The 20,354-nt window shown below is 40.3% G+C and overlaps 1 protein-coding gene across 1 annotated transcript in view; it reads right to left on the reverse strand.

Moving 5' to 3' along the window:
* LOC134802767 (uncharacterized) overlaps nucleotides 1-18,507 on the reverse strand; it is a 318,964-nt gene extending 300,457 nt beyond the window's left edge. Inside the window, exon 1 of the mRNA XM_063775464.1 lies at nucleotides 18,374-18,507. The gene's annotated coding sequence lies outside the window, so the exon portion shown is untranslated. The remainder of the gene's footprint in view (nucleotides 1-18,373) is intronic.
* Nucleotides 18,508-20,354: the final 1,847 nt, after the last annotated feature.

Consider the following 20,354-nt stretch of genomic DNA (forward strand, 5'->3'; position numbering starts at 1 on the left):
GATTAACAGTCCGCCGGACGGTATCGGCCTGTCAGTTAGAACAAGATTTTGACAGTTCCGAACAACTGACAGGCCGATACCGTCCGGCGGACAGTTAATCAGTGGGCCCCTTAAGGCCCATAGATCTAACATAATATACCATATGCAAAAATAAAAATCTTAAATACTAAAAAATCATTTTCGTGACGCAGTTGCATAAAGGTGTGTTGCTACCTTGGTGAATCAACTTTTAGAACACAGATTTCTTGTCCCTAGCAAAGAAAAATCGCTTTTTCATAAATCATGTTGATATTTTTACTTTTTTATTATTATATCCATTAAGTATTTAATTAACACATTAAAATTAACAACTTGATCAGATAAAAGTTATATTATTTTGTACGGTAACGCAGCAGACAAAAGTGTGCTTCCATACAAAAATGGTGTGTCCCCTGATTTTTCTTTGCTAGTGAGTCTTGGGACACGAAATCAGTGTTCTAACTGTCGATTCACCCACCCACACTTATGTAAGTTAGTTGTGTGTAGTTAAGTTTGTAAATATGCATGCTTTTACAAACTTGCAGCATCAATGCATTCATACTAGAATTTTACAAGTGATCCACTATGTCCCACATCGTACTCACGAGCGTGACGTGAACGTCATCTGCGTTCTTTGCTGGCTTGTTGTTCGTTTGCATACCAGCATCAATGCATTCACATTGAGATTCAAGTGATCCACTGTGTCCCACATGGTACTTGCGAACATGAGGTGAACGAAAACGTATCAACTGATTTCTTTGCTGGCTTGTTGTTCGTTTTCATACCAGCATCAATGCATTCACACTGAAATTCAAGTGATCCACTGTGTCCCACATGGTACTTACGAGCAAGAGGTGAACGAGAACGTATCTTCTGATTCCTTGTCTGGCTTGCCGGTCTTCGTCTGCATCCCTGTATCAGTGCAGCAGTCACCCTAGAAATTAAAATAAAATTAATAGGGGGACTATAGTCTGTATCTTTAGGTATTTAAATAAAAGTAAACAAAATCTACCCTCAAATGGCTCCTTAAGCCAGTTGAGGGTAGATGAAACATCACAATGATCAAATAATGTAGGTTAAAGTCAGGTCGTTCAGTGACTGATCCAGGTGGTTAACCAATAAATGTTATAACTACCCGAAAATGTACCAATTATTTGTTAACTTTTATTTAAATACCTGAAGTGTCCTAAAGATACAGAGTATAGAGATAAACCAAGAAAAGTCTGCACGCAGTGCAGGTCTTATTTTAAAAGTCAAACTTCTATGAAATTATGACGTATAAATAACACTTGCACTGCGTGTGCTGTCAAAATCTCTGCAGACTTTTCTTGGTCCAACCCTAACGTACAATTGTACGTTATATCATAGAGAAATATAGGAAAAGTTCTTTTAAATCTTGTGACGATTGTCATCATCATCATCATAAACTTCGCAAGAGATTTCTCCTGTTTCTTGCCTATATAATAAAGCTTTTTTAAATAATCCAATGATGGTGGCAAACAGGAATACGGCCCGCCCGATGGTAAGCGGTAACCGTAGCCCATGGATGACTGTTGTTGCGGACTTCTTACTGAAACCTACATTTAGTTACCTTTTTACACTTTACCTATATTCAAATAATTTGACGTTGTCATGGCGGCAGAATAATAAACATGTCAATATGGAAAAGTAGTATCTTATTTTGAAGAATGGTGAAAAACATATTATAAATAAATATAATACGCTAAAAGTAAGTATTGTGTTACCGGGCGTCGGTAACATAGTGGTCCTTCGAGCCGGATGATCCAGCGCCGCGCCGCCGTTGACTCCCCTACATATTGAACCGAACCGAACTGAACCATGTCGGGGCGAGTTACGAGGAGCCGCACTAAGAAACCGGAACCGGAACCGGGTACGTCTGGAGATAAGAAGGAACCGACCACGTCAAACCCTGTTAAAGAAAAATCGGATGTAGTAAGATCGAAGGCAAGTACTGTCAGCCAGAATAAATCGGAACGAAACTAAACCATCCGATCTAATGTTAGTAGTGTACTCGTACAAAAAAAGGAGGCTGAACTAGCGGCCGCGAAACGACTAGCAGAACTGAAGCTAAACTTAGAACAAACCGTCATTCAGAAAGAACTGGAAGTAACGTTAGCTCGTCTAGACGCCAAGGGAAGCCATCGATCTCAATCCAGCCGAACTAGTCGAAGCCGCGTTCAAGAGTGGTTGACAACGGAACTATAACGCCCATGAACAAGATGAACCAGCCCGTCGCTGTGAACCAGCGAACCATGTTGAACGTGAGCAATGTACCGAGCCGCCAAACGAGAAAAATGTCTGTGCCCGTCCTGATCCCAAGTCCGCCGTCGCAGACATCAAAACCTCATCGACCGAAAACGAACTTATCTCCAAACTCCGACGTTGCTTAAAGGGAGAAGCTCGTGTCACTGTCGCCGCGCTTCTAGACACGCATGTCTCTGTCACCGAGATCATGGAAGCTCTAGAACTGAGATTTGGCTTACCGGAACTGATTCTGCAAGACGAAATACAGGCGCTCAGAGACTTACCTAAGCTCGTCGACAATACAGAGCAGCTCAGCAAGTTTGCCTGCAAGGTTCGGAATTGCGTGTCAACTATCAAAGCCCTTAAAAATCCTGAACACCTGCACAATATGGAGCTTCTACGGACCCTGAAACAGAAGATGCCCCACCTCAAGACGCGCTGGCTTACATATGCTTCAGAACATGAGCACGATCACGAACCTGAACTTGTTAAGCTGTCAGAATTTTTGAAGAAGGAAGCCCAAACTACTTCAAAGTACTGGATGCACGAGACCACCCGCACCACAATAAAACCGTTACAGCAGCACAAGACCCATTACGCTATATCTGAAGATAGCGATTCTGATCTCGAACCCGAACCCTGCTATGCTTCGAATCAGCCCAAAGGTCCCCTTGAAATATTGTGCCTATACTGTAATTCGAAGACTCACCTTCTCAAGAATTGTGAAAATTTTCTACGCTTGTCAATTGACGATCGATGGGATCGGGCGAAAGAGGCCAAGGTGTGCTCTAAGTGCCTAAGATCCAGACATCATAGAGAGAGCTGCCGAGCCCGCTCGTGTGGCATTGACGGATGCCGCAGGTCACATAATAGACTACTTCATTCTCCGGTTCCTCACCAGCCCGAAGTATCAGCTTGCGTACATCCATCAACCTCGAACTCTCAACCTACCGGAATGGAGGCAGAAGGTGAGAAACCCCCACAAGAAATGACAGCTTGCAGCAGAACCACCAGATCACAAGTTTTATTAAAGATCATACCTGTTCAAATCCATGGACCAGTCAAGTCGAAATTAACGTACGCCTTTCTGGATGGAGGAAGCACACTCACGCTTCTATAGCACGACCTCGCGAATGAAATTGGCCTGAAAGGGATCGGTGAACCGTTGAGCCTGTCTGGTGTGAATACCACCTCCGATCATCGTGGATCTGCACGTCTCGACGTAGAAATTACTGGGCCCTCCGACGTGCCACTGAAATTATACGACGTTCGAACAATAGAAAGATTGCTGATTTCGCCACAGACTGTTGCCAATATCGACAAATACGAGCACCTACAGGATTTACCCAAAACGGGTCTATGCTACGAGCATGGAGTCCCTGAGCTCTTGATCGGCCTAGACAATTGGCAAGCGACCATTACCAAGGAGGTCCGTAAAGGAAAGAGGAACGAACCACTAGCCACCCTGACTCCACTTGGGTGGGTAGTGCACGGATTTTCCCATTCGTATTCCAACGCCGTACACTTTGTAGGACATACTGACGAGGATCTGCATCGATTGATAGAAGACTACTTCAAAATTGACTCTCTAGGAGTCACGAATAAGATGAAGTTAAATCAAGAGGATGAAAGAGCCATCGCAATTCTACAAAACACAGCAAGAAGGGTAGAAGATGGCAAGAGATGGGAAGTAGGTCTTTTGTGGCGAGAGGATAACCCTGTAATGCCGAAGAGCTGTTCCCACGCCGCGAAGAGATTGCAATCTATAGAAAAGAAAATGGACAGAGACTCTGTGTATGGTCAAAAATACAAAGCAAATATGGAGAACTTTTTGAGCAGTGGGTATGCTGGACCTTGTGAGCCAATACAGTCCCCAAAGAAGTGGTATCTTCCTCATTTTGGCGTAACTAACATCAACAAACCGGGGAAACTTAGAATTGTCCACGATGCTGCTAGCAAAGTGCAAGGCGTGTCCCTGAATGACAAACTGCTCACCGGCCCCGACTTGCTACTTTCACTGTTAGCAGTCATTTTCAAATTCAGAGAGGGTGAAATAGCCGTGTCTGCAGATATAAAAGAAATGTTTCTTCAGATCCGCATAAGACCAGAGGACCGCCCCGCCCAACGATTTCTTTGGAGAGAATTTGACAGAAAAGGGCCAATGAAGGAATTCGAAATGAAACCAGTTATTTTTGGAGCAACTTCTTCACCGGCAACTGCAATATATATTAAAAATAGAAACGCAGAGGATTTTACTGAGGAATACCCCGAGGCTGTCGACGCGATAAGGACCCGATTTTACATGGATGACTATCTACACAGCTTCCATTCCGAAGAAACAGCTCGTAAAATCGCTAAAGAAGTTGCGCACATAAACAAAGAAGGGGGGTTTACTCTAACACAATGGGTGTCCAACAACGAAAACGTCATGCAAAACATCGAAGAGAGTAAAAGAGGCTCAGGAGGGGTAAATCTTGACTTCAACGTAAATGTCAAAATTCTTGGACTGAGATGGAACCCGTCCGAAGATACTTTTGGATTTAATTTAAATCTGTTAAAATTGCCTGCAGAAATTATCGACCACACACGAAAACCGACGAAGCGAGAAGCGTTAAAGGTTGTGATGAGTGTGTTTGACCCACTCGGTCTTTTGACGCCTATCGTCATACAAGGAAAGATCCTTCTTCAGCAGATATGGCGATCAGGAATAGGTTGGGATCAAAATGTGCAAGAAGCCGATCATCTTGTTTGGAAGCGTTGGATTGCTCGCCTTATTAATGCCTGTGCGTGTAGAGTACCGCGACACTACGCACCAGAGCCTACTAGATGCACCATAGAATTGCATATCTTCTGCGACGCCAGCGAGAAAGCATACGCATCAGTGGCGTACTCGCGTTTCGTACGAGAAGATGGAAAGATATGGGTTGCGCTTGTCACCAGTAAATCCCGCGTGACCCCACTGAAACCAGTGTCTATCCCCAGGCTTGAACTTCAAGCTGCTGTTCTCGCGACGCGCGACGCGACTTGCTTCTACGATCGAGAAAGATCACGACACCATCAAACCAGCTAAAAGGTATTTTTGGACTGATTCCTCAGCCGTAATCTCATGGATTAAGGGAGACCCGAGAAACTTCAAAACCTTTGTTTCAAATCGGTTGGGTGAAATTGCAGAACATACGAGCACTGAAGAGTGGAGGTGGCTGTCGACGTCACAAAACGTAGCAGACGATGTTGGAAAGTGTCTTCGTAAACTGAAAGAATCTTGTTTTATAGGTAACTGCATAAGACGTGCACGTGGAACAAGTTTAAATGTTTGAATAAATATACAGCTTTTGTTCGCGTGCGTGATGCCGTCACATTCGTTTCGACCTTGCTGCTAATCAGACTAAATTTGTATCAGTGCCTAATCCTCGACAATATACTCTTCATATGGACTCATCATAGTTTCCTTTACGCCAGATTTAACAGGTTATGGGCCTGCGCGTTTTCAATAAAAATCAAAACGGATTTCGAGCGTAAAAAGCGAAAATAGTTAATACGGTTGCCGGCAGTAATGGCGTCCAGTACAAGTTCCTCATCTCCACTCGTGATAGAAAAACTAAAAGGAATGGAAAACTATTCATCGTGGAAATTTATGATGAAGATGGTGTTAGTTCATGAAGATCTTTGGGATTTTGTGGAAAAAGAGGTTGACGATAAAAAACCGGAAGATGTGAAAAAGGGCCAGAAAGCGCTCGCACGCATTGCATTGTCCGTGCAATCGACGGCCTTCGTACACATAAGGAACGTGACCTCGGCACACAAAGCATGGACGAGTCTTCAGAAAGCTTATGAAGATAAGGGATTATGTCGGAGACTAGGCCTGTTGCGAACTTTGTTTAGCACAAAGTTAACGGATTGTCAGAGTATGGAGAAATACATAAACAAGATCACGGATGTCGCACAACAACTGCAGGATATTGGTGCTGGGTTGGAGGATGACTTTGTTGCGGTCATCATGCTGAGCGGACTTCCTGAGGACTACGACCCGCTAATCATGGCTATTGAGAACTCGTCAACTGCCAAATTATCTAGCGAAGTTGTATCGGCGAAGCTGCTACAGGAAAGGATGCGATGTGAGGACAGCAAGCGCGACGGAGACGGAGTTACGGCTCTGGCGGCCGCGAGAAAGCTGCCTAGGTGTTATGTATGTAAGAGGACCGGACATTTCAAGAAAGATTGTCCGATGTTGAACAAAAAGAAAAGTAGCAAGGAAACGTCGTCGGCAAAGGCGCTACTGACGGCGCTGTCGGTGAACGTGGAAAGTGATCTTTGGTACGTGGACAGTGGATCGGCGAGTCATCTTTGTCGAGATGTGAACATGATGAGTGACATGAAGTCAGAGAAATCGTTGCAAGTGACTGTAGCTAACGGAGATAAACTATTTACGGCCGGGCGAGGTAATGTTCAAGTGGAACAACGTAATGGCACTGTAAAGACTATAAGTGATGTGTATTATGTACCTAATTTAGTAGCTAACTTATTGTCGGTAAGCGCCATGGCAAAGAAGGGCTTTAAGATAGTATTCGAATCCGATAGTTGCGAAATATTAGATAATGGGGTTATTGCAGCGACAGCTACTTTGAAAAATGATGTTTATGTCCTTGACACTGTGGGGGCGTGTTCTAATGTTCCTTTACAGAACAAACAGATGGCCAATGCAGCAGTGGAGGAGAAGCGTGCGGTTACTAGCGACGAAACTGTATCTGTGGCTTCAGAGAAGGTTTGGCATCGTCGTCTATCGCATCTCAACAGAAGAAGCATGGAACTTTTGAAAAAAGGTATGGCTTCTGGTATATCATACGATAGTAGAGATTTTGAAACGTGTGTAGCGTGTGTACAAGGTAAGGCAAGTAGGGTCCCCTTTCCTAAGAAATCTCACAACAGGGCTAAAGAGGTCCTGAGTTTAGTACATACAGACGTCTGTGGGCCGCTACCATCTCCCTCATTCAGCGGTGCAAGGTATTTCTTGCTTTTCATAGATGACTATTCTAGAAAGACGTTTGTGTACTTTTTAACTAATAAAGGTGAAGTATTTGATAGGTTCAAAGAATTTAAGGCTTTGGTGGAGAACGAGACAGGTAAAAAGATAAAATCGCTACGTAGCGACAACGGAGGAGAATACACCAGTTCTGCTTTTCAGGCGTATCTCAAGAGCAATGGCATCGTGCATCAAACCACTGTTCCTGGCTCCGCTGCTCAGAACGGGGTCGCAGAACGCGCGAACAGGACCGTGATGCAGGCTGCAAGATGCATGCTGCAAGATGCGGGCCTAAGCAACGAATTCTGGGCGGAGGCTGTTAACACGGCCGTCTACGTCAAAAACCGCTGTCCTACGAAAGCTGTACTGGGGAGCACTCCTGAAGAAAAGTGGAGTGGCAAAAAGGTATCTCTAAGTCATTTACGTATCTTTGGTTCTGTGGCTTATGCGATGACTTTGAAGCGTTCGAAATTAGATCCGAAATGCAAAAAGTACATTTTTGTTGGGTATTGTGAGCATACAAAGGGTTATAGACTCTTGGACCCGGAACAACCAACAAAATGCATCAAAGCCAGAGATGTAACCTTCTTAGAAAATACGTTCATTAAAAAAGTATCAAGTGATGACATTGACAATGTCATTGAGTCAATTGAAATATTTCCACAAATTGAAAATAATGGAAATAAAAATGTTGTAATCGAATTGTCGAACCCAACTTCTGTACAACCAGCGATATCGGTAGTGAGCGGTACGTCTGATGATGCCAATTTAACACAAAATTCTCAGAGTACGAGCGATCGAACGAGTACGATCACAATAAATGATTCGTCTAGCTCTAGTGAATGTGATGATCCGGCCGATGCAACTTATATTCCAGAGGAGGAGAGTACGGATATTTCGGAATATGACAGTTCATCGGGTTCACCACATTTTGGATTCCTGGCGGGCACGTACGATCCAGATGCTCCACGGACTGTACGAGAAGCACTGAGTGGTCCAGATGCTGACAATTGGAGGGAAGCAATGTCTTGTGAGTACAACTCATTTATTAAGAACAAGTGTTGGACACTGACAGATCGACGAGAGTCACAAAAACCTGTCAAATGCAAGTGGGTGTTCAAAGTGAAACGTGGATTGAACGGTGAACTACTCAAATATAGGGCACGCCTGGTAGCTAAAGGCTTCACGCAGCAATATGGAATAGACTATGAGGAGACGTATTCACCGGTTGTCAGATACTCCACTATACGTACTTTGTTAGCCTTAGCGGTTGAGTACGGTATGAAGATTGAACATCTTGATGTAAAAACAGCATTTCTCAACGGTGACTTGAAGGAAACTGTGTTCATGGAACAACCGGAAGGCTTTATAGTTAAAGGTCAAGAAAGTAAGGTCTACAAATTAAATAAAGCTATTTACGGGTTGAAACAAGCCTCAAAGGCATGGTACGAGAAGATTGATCATGTTCTATGCAGTAAGTTGAAGTTCAATAAGTCATCATCTGAGCCTTGTGTTTATTTTCAGCGACTGAAGGGGTCGTTTATAATTATTGCTCTGTACGTTGATGATATAATATTGTTTTCGACAGGTGATGAACGTGATAAGCTAGATGTCAAAGTCAAATTAATGAAGGAATTTGATATGACAGATCTAGGGCCAGCTCATCAGGTGTTAGGTATGAGATTGTGTAGAGATGAAAACAAAATTACTCTCGATCAATCGAGTTATATCGCGATGGTGCTGAAGAAATATAAAATGGAAGAGTGTAAGTGTTCGCCTACTCCCATGGAAACTGGACTTAAGTTACCTAGGGGCAATCAAAGAGATGATACCTATGATTATAGAGGTCTTGTAGGTTCTCTTATGTATATTGCTATCTGTACCCGACCAGATATCGCATACGCAGTTAGCTACTTGAGTCAATTTAATGAATCATTTACAGAGACCCACTGGAAAGCAGCCAAAAGAGTGCTGCGCTACTTGAAAGGTACCTTGGATCTCCGTTTAACTTTTAAGAAAGGCAAGCAGCAGCTGGATATCACTGGATATGCGGATGCAGACTGGGGCAGTGACGACGTGGACCGCCGGTCGTACACGGGCTATGTTTTTAAAATAGGTGAGTCAGTAGTTACTTGGGAAAGTCGCAAACAAAAAACAGTTAGCCTTAGCTCTACCGAAGCCGAATACTACTCTTTGTCTAATTCTTGTAAAGAGGGTTTGTTTATTAGTACATTTCTGAAAGAAATTATAAATAAAGAAATTGTACCGACAATTTTCAATGACAATCAGTCAGCGCTAAAATTGTGTAGGAGCTCTTTACATCATGCTAGGACCAAACATATCGATATACGGCATCATTTTATTAGAGAACTTGTAAATAGTAATAAGATTACTATTGAGTATCTAAATACTAATGATATGTTGGCAGATATACTGACGAAAGCGTTGTGTAAAGTTAAACACAGTAAATTTGTGAGACAGCTCACATTACTGTCATAGGTAAATACATTTAACTATGTATTCTATGTAATAATTGTGTTCTTAATGTAATTACCATCATGGTTATTTGTTGGTTTAGTCAAACATGATAGTGATTACATGAAATTAAAAGACTTGTTTATTTTATAAACATTTATTGAATAACAATTCATAATGTGAATAACTGAACTTTGTTAATAAGGTGTAGCGAAAGTTCAGTGCATATGTTTTTGTTAATTTAATGTTATAGTGAAGTGTAAGTCACTATTTAAGTTTTGTGTTTGTGTGTTTAAACAAGATTGCTTTGGTTTAAGGGCCAGTGTTGGAAAGTGTCTTCGTAAACTGAAAGAATCTTGTTTTATAGGTAACTGCATAAACGCACGTGGAACAAGTTTAAATGTTTGAATAAATATACAGCTTTTGTTCGCGTGCGTGATGCCGTCACATTCGTTTCGACCTTGCTGCTAACCAGACTAAATTTGTATCAGTGCCTAATCCTCGACAATATACTCTTCATATGGACTCATCATAGTTTCCTTTACGCCAGATTTAACAGACGACGCCACCAGAGATATAGAAGATTTGAATTCCGATCACCGATGGTTCAAGGGCCCGTCTTTCTTATATCAGCAGCCTGAAACGTGGCCGGCTCAGCGCGCGGACACCGAGCCAGTACCACCAAACCTACTGGAGGTTAAGAAACCTACTTACAATGTCCTGCCAGTGTACGCATACACGACATGTTTGCCTGACATCAGCCGATTCTCCAAATGGCTGAGACTCATCAGAAGTACTGCATACGTTTTCACATTTCTGGAGAGTACTCAAAACAAGGAACGTACTGGCCTTAGATTAGAACATATAGAAAAAGCTGAAAAGGCATGGATTAAGCAATCTCAATATCAAAGTTTTCCGGTCGAATTGGAAGATCTCAGAAATAATAGGCCATGGGACAAGAACAGTCGCCTACGTGACTTGTCGTCATTCATAGACGATAATGGCGTATTGAGATTGCGGGGGAGAGCCAGCGCTGTGAGCGAAGTAGATCGGAACCTCATTCAGCCCATTATATTGGACGGCAAACATCCATACGTGAAATTACTTATCTTGCATCACCACGAACGAGCTAACCACGGAAATAACGAGACTGTTGTCAACTCCTTGCGCCAGATGTTTTGGATCCTCAACTTATGGCCTACAGTGAGGAACACTGCAAAGTCTTGTCAATTATGCCGAATACGCAAAGCCCAGCCGACACGCCTTCCGCTTGGAGATTTGCCACCAGCAAGACTTGCACACCATCACCTACCGTTCATCCACTGCGGCTTAGATTATTTTGGACCCATGATGGTGACTATAGGGAGAAGACACGAGAAGCGATATGGTGTTCTGTTTACGTGTATAACGAGTAGAGCTGTACACATCGAGTTGGCTGCATCACTATCTGCTGACTCTGTTATACTCGCTTTGCGCAGGATGATAGCCCGCAGAGGATCGCCAATGGTTATTTACTCGGACCACGGCACGAATTTCCACGGAGCGGACACTGAAATCAGAAGGTCTATCAAAACAATCGATCAGGGGTTGATTAGGGATTTCCTCCTCAATAAAGGCATTGATTGGAGCTTTATACCACCCGCTTCGCCCCATATGGGAGGCTGCTGGGAAAGGCTAATTCATTCTGTTAAGAGCGCACTGAGTACAACCCTTAGAGAATAATTCCCAACAGAAGAAGTCTTGAGAACTGTGCTGACTGAAGCAGAATGGACAGTGAACTCCCGCCCTCTGACACATGTTTCGGTGCATCCAGATGACCGTGAAGCTATAACACCGAACCATTTACTCCTTACAGGACGAAACAACATGCCACATTTTGGAACTTTCACTGACAATGATCTGATTACACGAAAACAATGGCGAAAGGCCCAAAGACTGTGCGATGCCTTCTGGAATCGTTGGGTTCGCGAATACCTGCCGACATTATTACCCAGATCGCATGTCCGCGAGCGACCGAACCTAAAAGAAGGCGATGTGGTTGTTATCGCCGACCCCGGATTACCACGCAACATCTGGCCGAAGGGCATAATAGTTAAAGTTTTCACAGGTGCTGACGGACGCGTACGAGTCGCCGACGTCCGCACTGCCGGGGGAGTGCTGCGGCGCCCCGCTGTGAAGATTGTCCGCCTCCCGACTGATGCTGAATGCGCTTAGTCGCGCATTCCCGGGGGAATATGTTGCGGACGTCTTACTGAAACCTACATTTAGTTACCTTTTTACTCTTTACCTATATTCAAATAATTTGACGTTGTCATGGCGGCAGAATAATAAACATGTCAATATGGAAAAGTAGTATCTTATTTTGAAGAATGGTGAAAAACATATTATAAATAAATATAATACGCTAAAAGTAAGTATTGTGTTACCGGGCGTCGGTAACAACTGTGATGTCAGCAACAGTGACATTTGTCGAATTGTCACACCTGTCACCTTGGTGAAATAGGGGCCTGTTATTGGTGCATAAAATATTATACGTGTAGACACGTATACTCATGTAACTTTACTTGCTTTGTTTAAGTGCTGTTGGTGTGTCTTATAAAATAAAATAAATAAATAAAAATAAATATAGTAAAATTTATTGTTATAAATTGTTTTGATATAAATAGATACAGATGGTAGAACAGCAGTGATTCTGATGAAGTAATATAAACAAATAAAAAGAAAACATTGGTTTTGTGGCTAAAATACCTACCTTTCTACGTTTAAGTATCCAAAATAACAAAAATGGGGAAAAAACTTAACAATGAATACATCTCTATAAGTTTTTGAAAAAAAAATGTAAATTTTAGTACTTAGAAGTATAGAGTTCCTTAAATGCAAGTTGCCGTATTGCAACGAAAGTGTTGGATTTACGCCAATTGGTATTAAAACAGTTAATTTTTTTGTACATTACGCCCTTTTTCTAATAAGATAAACCATAAAAAAGAGGCGTAAGAGACGCCCTTCTTCAAAAAAAGTCGTGTTTTTTGGCGTCACGGACATGCTATGTTCGTAAATAAGCATTGTATTATTTGTATTATAAGTTCAAACAATCAGTTTAAAAGAGCTCAATAAGTTAAAAATAAGCCACATACAAGCATCAGTTTATTCAAACAAACTAAAAGTTATGATTTTTTTTCTCAAAAAAAAAACTGTTTTTAGGCTCTCCTGAAAAATTTCTTTTTGTCCGTTAAGCCCTTTGAGCCTACGGTAGTCGATATGTTAATCTGTAAGGTATTTTAGACAAGACATAAAAATTCAAAATCGCTCTCCTTCTTGATTCGACTGGCAAATCATATTACTTTTTGGCAACCGGGTTTTTTAACCTAATTAGATCCCGCTGAATCCGAATTTGCCGGTTGCTCGATCGAAATCTTGACCGGAAGTGAGATATTTGACATTAAACGGTGGCGCATAGCAAAAAATGTTCTATAACATAAGTAATCTGCATAAAATTGCCTATGTACAAGAAAGATTCAGTACCATTTTTCGCTAGGATCAATATTCAAAGAGATATTAACGCGGGAAATTTTATTATAATCACTTTTAAGGTCCCTTTTTTTTGTTTTTCGTAAATAACTCATAAACGGTGTCCAATTTTAAAAAATGTTGTTAAACGATAATAATCTACACAAAATTTGAACAAAAAAGATTCAGTACACTTTTCGCAGGGATCAATATTTAAAAAGATAATAAAGAGGGAAAGTTCTAGCATAATAAATTCTAAGTTTCCTTGTTTTTATTTATTCGTTAATGATTTGAAAAGTATGACTCATAGCAAAAAAAAAAATCCTATACATAAATAATAAACATAAAATTTCCTACAAGAAGCATAGAACACTTTTCGCTAGGATCAATATTTAAAAAGACAAAGCTGCGGGTAAGTTAGAAATAATCAATTTTAAAGTCCCTTTTTAGTTTTTTGTAAATAACTCCTAAACGGTGTCCCATATCAAAATAGGTTTTTAAGAATAAATTATCTACATAAAATTTCCTCCAAAAAATATCTCGAACACTTTTCTCTAGGATCAATATTTAAAGCGATATTAAAGGAAGAAAGTTAATTACAATCAGCTCCGAGGTCACTTTTTTTTAGTTTTTCGTAAATAACTCTTAAACAGTGGCCTGTTGCAAAACAATATTATACATAAACATCAAACATAAAATTGTCCACAAAAAAGGTTCTGTACACTTTTTCGCTACGATCAATATTTAAAGAGGTATTAAAGGGGCTATTGTTGCCTGATTTTAAATGTTAAATAAATAAATTAAAACTGTACCTTTGGTTGAGCTGGTGCTGATGAGGCTTTCTTTTTCTTCACTTTCACAAGATTCACTGTTTCGGAGCTGGAGCAAGACAAAAAGATACTGTATAACTATAAAAAAACAATCTTTTAGATCTAGGCGTTGCCAGATGATGGGCTAGGGCAGTGGTGGGCAAAGTACGGCCCGCGAATGGATTTTATCCGGCCCGCCGCCGGTCCTATGAAATAATTAGTATATGGGCTATATGGCATTGGCTCACGAGTATAATTAAATTGGCTTGACATTTGTATAATTATAATCAATTCTTATTTTCCTACTTGACGATCATAATATAAATTTCATATTATGAAATAAATAAATCTAAATCTAATCTAAATCTATCACAAATTAAAAAAAAATTGGCTACAATTCTGGCCCTCTACTTAAATTTCCTAAACTTTCTGGCCCCCCATGAAGAAAGTTTGCCCACCACTGGGCTAGGGGGAGGGGGCCATACATTTAGTTATAAATTTTGTTCTCTAGGGGGGCAGCTGCCCCCCCTTTGGCGAAGCCCTAGTTTTAGATACAGATATTTTAGATGTGTAAGTGTAAAAATAGAAACAAAAAAACCTAGAAAAATAAAAGTACCTAGGTAAATAAAAATTCCAATACAAAAAAAGCCAATCAACTTTTTACTGTTGTTATTTAAAAATATAACATGTAAGTATATACTAAAATATTATAAAACGTTGTTTATATAAACAGTTCTACTGTAATCAGCTAACACACAGAAGAGTAATAAATTTTCGTGTTTAAATCAAACTTTTCAAGAGTGACCCAGGAGACACTATTATGGCTAGAGTGACCCAGGAGAAACTATTATGGCAAGAGTGACCCAGAAGACACTGTTAGGGCAAGAGTGACCCAGGAGACACTATTATGGCAAACAAACCGACACAAAAAGTTGATCGACTGCAATACGGGTTATCCCCTTTTCTTCTTTACAAATATGAAAATTATTAAATGTGACATTTTCAATCAAAAGGTACCACATTTCACTGACAGGTTATTTGTATAGAGATACAGGCAAATTTCATATCTATGGTGAGCGACAAAGTGGGACCTTTTGATTGAGAACGTCACAAATAAACAGTTAAAAAGGCACCTGGAATCAGAGCCTCCAAGTCTCCCAAAAAGTTTAGTGACAGGTGACTGTGTCTCCTGCGGCACCTTGCAATGCCCGCTGAAAAATTACAAATTTATCTTTTTTTTATGTTACATCATAGAGAAATATGTAAGGATAGAGTGCTAACTTCATACATCAGTTTTCTTAATATAGCGCGTGTTATTTTCGTAGTCGACACCTAGCGTCTAGTAGTGGATTTATCAGTACTGCTGCTTGACAATAGATGTCGCAACGAACGAAAGCGGAAAGCTCTACAATTTTCATATAACCGGATTAACCGGAACTCTATTTGCAACTCCTTCTGCTTGTTAATATTAGTTGTAAATTGTTTTACGAATACTTTTTTCGTCAGTCTCGAAACTCGTGACATCTGTACGGTTACCATCAGTTTGTCACTGACATAAACGCCGTCGAGAACGTAATTTACTTTCTATACATCCCGTTTGCACTAATATGCGAGTGCGAGCGAGATGTATAGAAAGTAAATTACGTTCTCGACGGCGTTTATGTCAGTGACAAACTGGTGGTAACCGTACTGGTGTCAAGTAGCGGTACTGATAAATCCACTACTTGACGCTAGATGTCGATTACGAAATAACCCGCGTTTTGGTAAGAAAACTGATGTATGGAGTTAGAGTTAGGCCAAGAAAAGTCTGCAACGATTTTGAACGCAGTGCAAGTGTTATTTTAACCTTTTGGACGCCAATGACCAATATATCGGCACCGCAGGTCCAACGCCAAAGACGGAATAATCGGTCACAGACCACAGAGCAACATAGACCTACGTGCATATGCATAAAGTTCAATTTCAGTTTTGACACCTCGGTGACGTGGCGTCCGAGTGACAGCTTTTGTGTTTGACACAGCGTCGAAAAGGTTAAACGTCAAACTTCTATTTCTTCGTCTTCTTCTTCGTGAAATTATGACGTATAAATAACACTTGCACTGACTATCAAAATCGTTGCAGACTTGTATTGGTCTAACTCCAGCATAGTATGAGCCGAAACTAACATATAAATATCCAAAAAAAAAACACTCCTAAGTTAGGTATTTATACGTAAAAATACAAATCTGTTTATATATTGAACCGATTAATTCCTCCGTCCAAAATTATTTTACCAAATAAGTTATTTCAGTTATTTGTATCAGTATGTGATACTAGAAAAAAATCTAAAACTTTTGTCAAACATGAGAATATTTTTTTATGATAATTCCTTTTTTGACGCTCATTTTCATCGGATAATTGCTCTGCCATTTTTCCTTCTTATATGATCTTAGAATATAATTTGGCGTAGTGGGTAAGAAAATCCAAAAAAAAATGCATACCCAAGTTTATGTATTTTAGAACTATTAAAAACTGAGAGTGGAAAATTTCTCAGCCTGATTTCTTTTTAAATATATACTAAGTAGTCACGTATATACTTAAATCCAAAATATCCAAAAGAAATATCATCCCTTGTACTCCCCGCTCCCTATACACTGCTCCCGATATGTTTAGTTTTTAATACTCTCGTTATTTTTCGGATGTTTTTATAGTTGAATGGAAAGAAAACTGTGAATTAAGTTCAATAAATAAAATGGATAGAGAAATTTTCCACAGCGAGTAAAAAGGCAATTCCTGAAAAAAGTAAGTTACATAGTAACTTTTTTAGATTTTCAATTTGTAGGTATAAATCTGCAATAAAATGGCATTCCAGTGAAAAAATTTGACTGAGCAATTTTCCGTTCCAAGACGCGCCAAAAAAATATATTTTCACTTCTCATGCTCAAAAAGTGCACCTTTATGTCGTGCGTAGACGACATAAAATCGCATTTTATGCTCTAGAGCATAAAAGTAAAATTTTCTTCTAAGACTAAGGTAATCGGTCTCAACGGCCAAACAGTTAAACATATTGCACAATTTTACTGAGCAATAAAATTGTGTAGATGACAAAACTTGTTATATTATTTTATTTTTGCTACAATTTATTAGAAATCCGTATTTTCTGTCATTAAATTTAGTAAATCACATAAAATAGAAGTCGATTATCGTTCAAAAATGCTCCGAAATGTTTGACTTGGCAGAAAACCAAGCGTCTAAAACTCTGATCACATGTTGAAAATTAAAAAAAAAAAAAGTTAGTTGGCGGGAATTGGTTATGTATTATGTTCTTTCGCTTTACGACAATTTCGTGGTATAAATTGCCGTGAAAAATATAATTTATTTTCCTCGCAATCGAAGTGAAAAGCAGAGTGTACAACAAGGGCATAAATGTCCATTTTTACCCTCGTCTACTATTTTGGTCTTCGCTTCGCTCAGACCAAAAAATTGCCTCGGGTGAAAATGGGTCACTTTATGCCCTTGTTGTACAATCTACTATTTGTTAATATTGGTATTTCTGCGGGGATATTTTTTTTTTTATATTTCATATATTGTTGCAATACGTTACATGAATATGCCCGGAGAAGAAAGTTTAAACGGAGCATTTTTCCGTAAAAAGATATTAACGATTTAAGACTTTAGGTATTTACTTAAATCCTATTATTATTATTCTTTGGAAATGTATACAATACTTTTTATTTATTGATACTTTATCATACTGTAAAGTTTTTTCTGGCTGAGGAAATGACTGCGGGCTCCACTACCTTTATTTACTACACTAAGATTCCTGAGACCCTAACAAACAAATATCTTAACATACGCAGAGTCGCTTAATGGCTCCTCTACACACGGGCCATCATACTGGCCCACTAAGATGGGCCAGCGTGTAGAGAGGGTAATGGTGTCGGATAGCTTATGGTGCGGCGGGCTGGCGATGGGTTCGCCACGGTGTCGGTTTTTCGTCCGCACATCAAAGGTAGACGACCATAGCGAAGGTGCGTGCACTTAACCATCGCTGCTCCAGCGCTGGGCCATCGTGCAGAGCAGTCATAAACATCGCATGACCATCTCCCTGGTCCAGCGCTGGGCCATCGTGTTGAGGAGCCATAAGAACCGAGTCGAGTTCTTCAAAATTAGACTGAAAAGACTGAAGTGTCTTCCAACACTTGCACCCATTGAGTTATTTATACTATAGAGAAGCCATGCCAAACAATGAAATTGTCGCAATTGGGTACTTTCCTCTACTTAAAATAAATTATTTCACACCGTGCACGAAATAAAGCACCAGATCATTATTAGAAAATCATAGATAGCAGTTATTTTTAAACACAATTTCTATTTAATAAATCGGATGGAAGTATAAAAAGTAGGTGAGTTGACTGTGACGTCACTACACACGTGTTCATATAAATTCCATATTAGCAAATCGTTTTGACAGTTCTAAAAAACCGGGCAAGTGCGTGTCCATAATGCAAAAAACGGCAAAAAAAAACGGTCACCTATCCAAGTACTGACCCCGCCCGACGTTGCTTAACTTCGGTCAAAAATCACGTTTGTTGTATGGGAGCCCCACTTAAATCTTTATTTTATTCTGTTTTTAGTATTTGTTGTTATAGCGGCAACAGAAATACATCATCTCAATCATCTGTGACAATTTCAACTGTCTCACGGTTCGTGAGATACAGCCTGGTGACAGACGGACGGACGGACGGACGGACGGACGGACGGACGGACGGACAGACGGACGGACGGACAGACGGACGGACGGACAGCGTAGTCTTAGTAATAGGGTCCCATTTTACCCTTTGGGTACGGAAGCCTAAAAAGAAGCTGATTTGACTAGTAGGAAAGTAGCCAATTCCAACCTTTACCACGCGACCAAATTCATGGCACTTACGCGCAGTGTTGGGCATTCAAGAATAAAATCATTATTTGAATAAGAATTCGTAGGAATAAAGTCATCTCGATTTTATTCCCGTCAAAAATATTCAAATAATTTTGGTCGGGAATAATTAGTATGAGAAAAAATTGAATGAGAATAACTTATTCTTAATCAAATAAATATAATCATGATTTTTAATCGAAATAATATTCCACGAATAAAAATGTAGTCCGGGTACCGTATAGGTACTAATTACGTATAGTTAGGTAGATGTAATAGTAGTTAGTCTCTTGTCTAATTTATACCTATTTTATGGAATAAAATCTTACAAATTGACTGTCGCATAACGCATAGTTTCAGTAACCGTATTATTTTTAATTTACTAACCAAATCATTAGGTTCAATTTAGCTGGTCTAGGGGCCTAGCCAAGATGCCAATCGTTTGCGCTCCGACAACGAAGCGCTTTGTCTCTATCACTCTTACATATTAGTGCGACAGAGAGACGGAGGTAGCGTTCCGTTGACGTAGCGCAAACGATTGGCATATTGGCTACGAACCCAAGGTGCCTAGCCAAGATGACAATTTTTGTTTTTATTTTAATAACCAAATCATTAGGTAAATTTAGTTGTTCTGGAGGCCTAGCCAATATACCAATCGCTTGCGCTCCAACAACGAAGCGCTTTCTGTCTCTATCACTCTTACATATTAGTGCGATAGAGAGACAAAGATAGCGTTTCGTTGTCGTAGCGCAAACGTTTGGCGTGTTGGCTACGCTCCCAATGTGCCTAGCCAAGATGCCAATTTTTGTTTTCATTTATATAACCAAATCATTAGGTAAATTAAGCTGTTCTGGGGGCCTAGCCAACATGCCAATCGCTTGGGCTCCAACAACGAAGCGCTTTCTTTCTCTATCACTCTTACATATTAGTGCGATAGAGAGACAAAGATAGCGTTTCGTTGTCGTAGCGCGAACGTTTGGCATGTTGGCTACGCTCCCAATGTGCCTAGCCAAGATGCCAATTTTTGTTTTTATTTTAATAACCGAATCATTAGGTAAATTTAGCTGTTCTGGGGGCCTAGCCAACATGCCAATCGCTTGGGCTCCAACAACGAAGCGCTTTCTTTCTCTATCACTCTTACATATTAGTGCGATAGAGAGACAAAGATAGCGTTTCGTTGTCGTAGCGCGAACGTTTGGCATGTTGGCTACGCTCCCAATGTGCCTAGCCAAGATGCCAATTTTTGTTTTTATTTTAATAACCAAATCATTAGGTAAATTTAGCTGTTCTGGGGGCTAGCCAACATGCCAATCGCTTGCGCTCCAACAACAAAGCGCTTATTTATTAGGGCGATAGAGAGACA

The sequence above is a fragment of the Cydia splendana genome, chromosome 25 (assembly GCF_910591565.1).
Source record: "Cydia splendana chromosome 25, ilCydSple1.2, whole genome shotgun sequence".
Lineage (NCBI taxonomy): Eukaryota > Metazoa > Arthropoda > Insecta > Lepidoptera > Tortricidae > Cydia > Cydia splendana.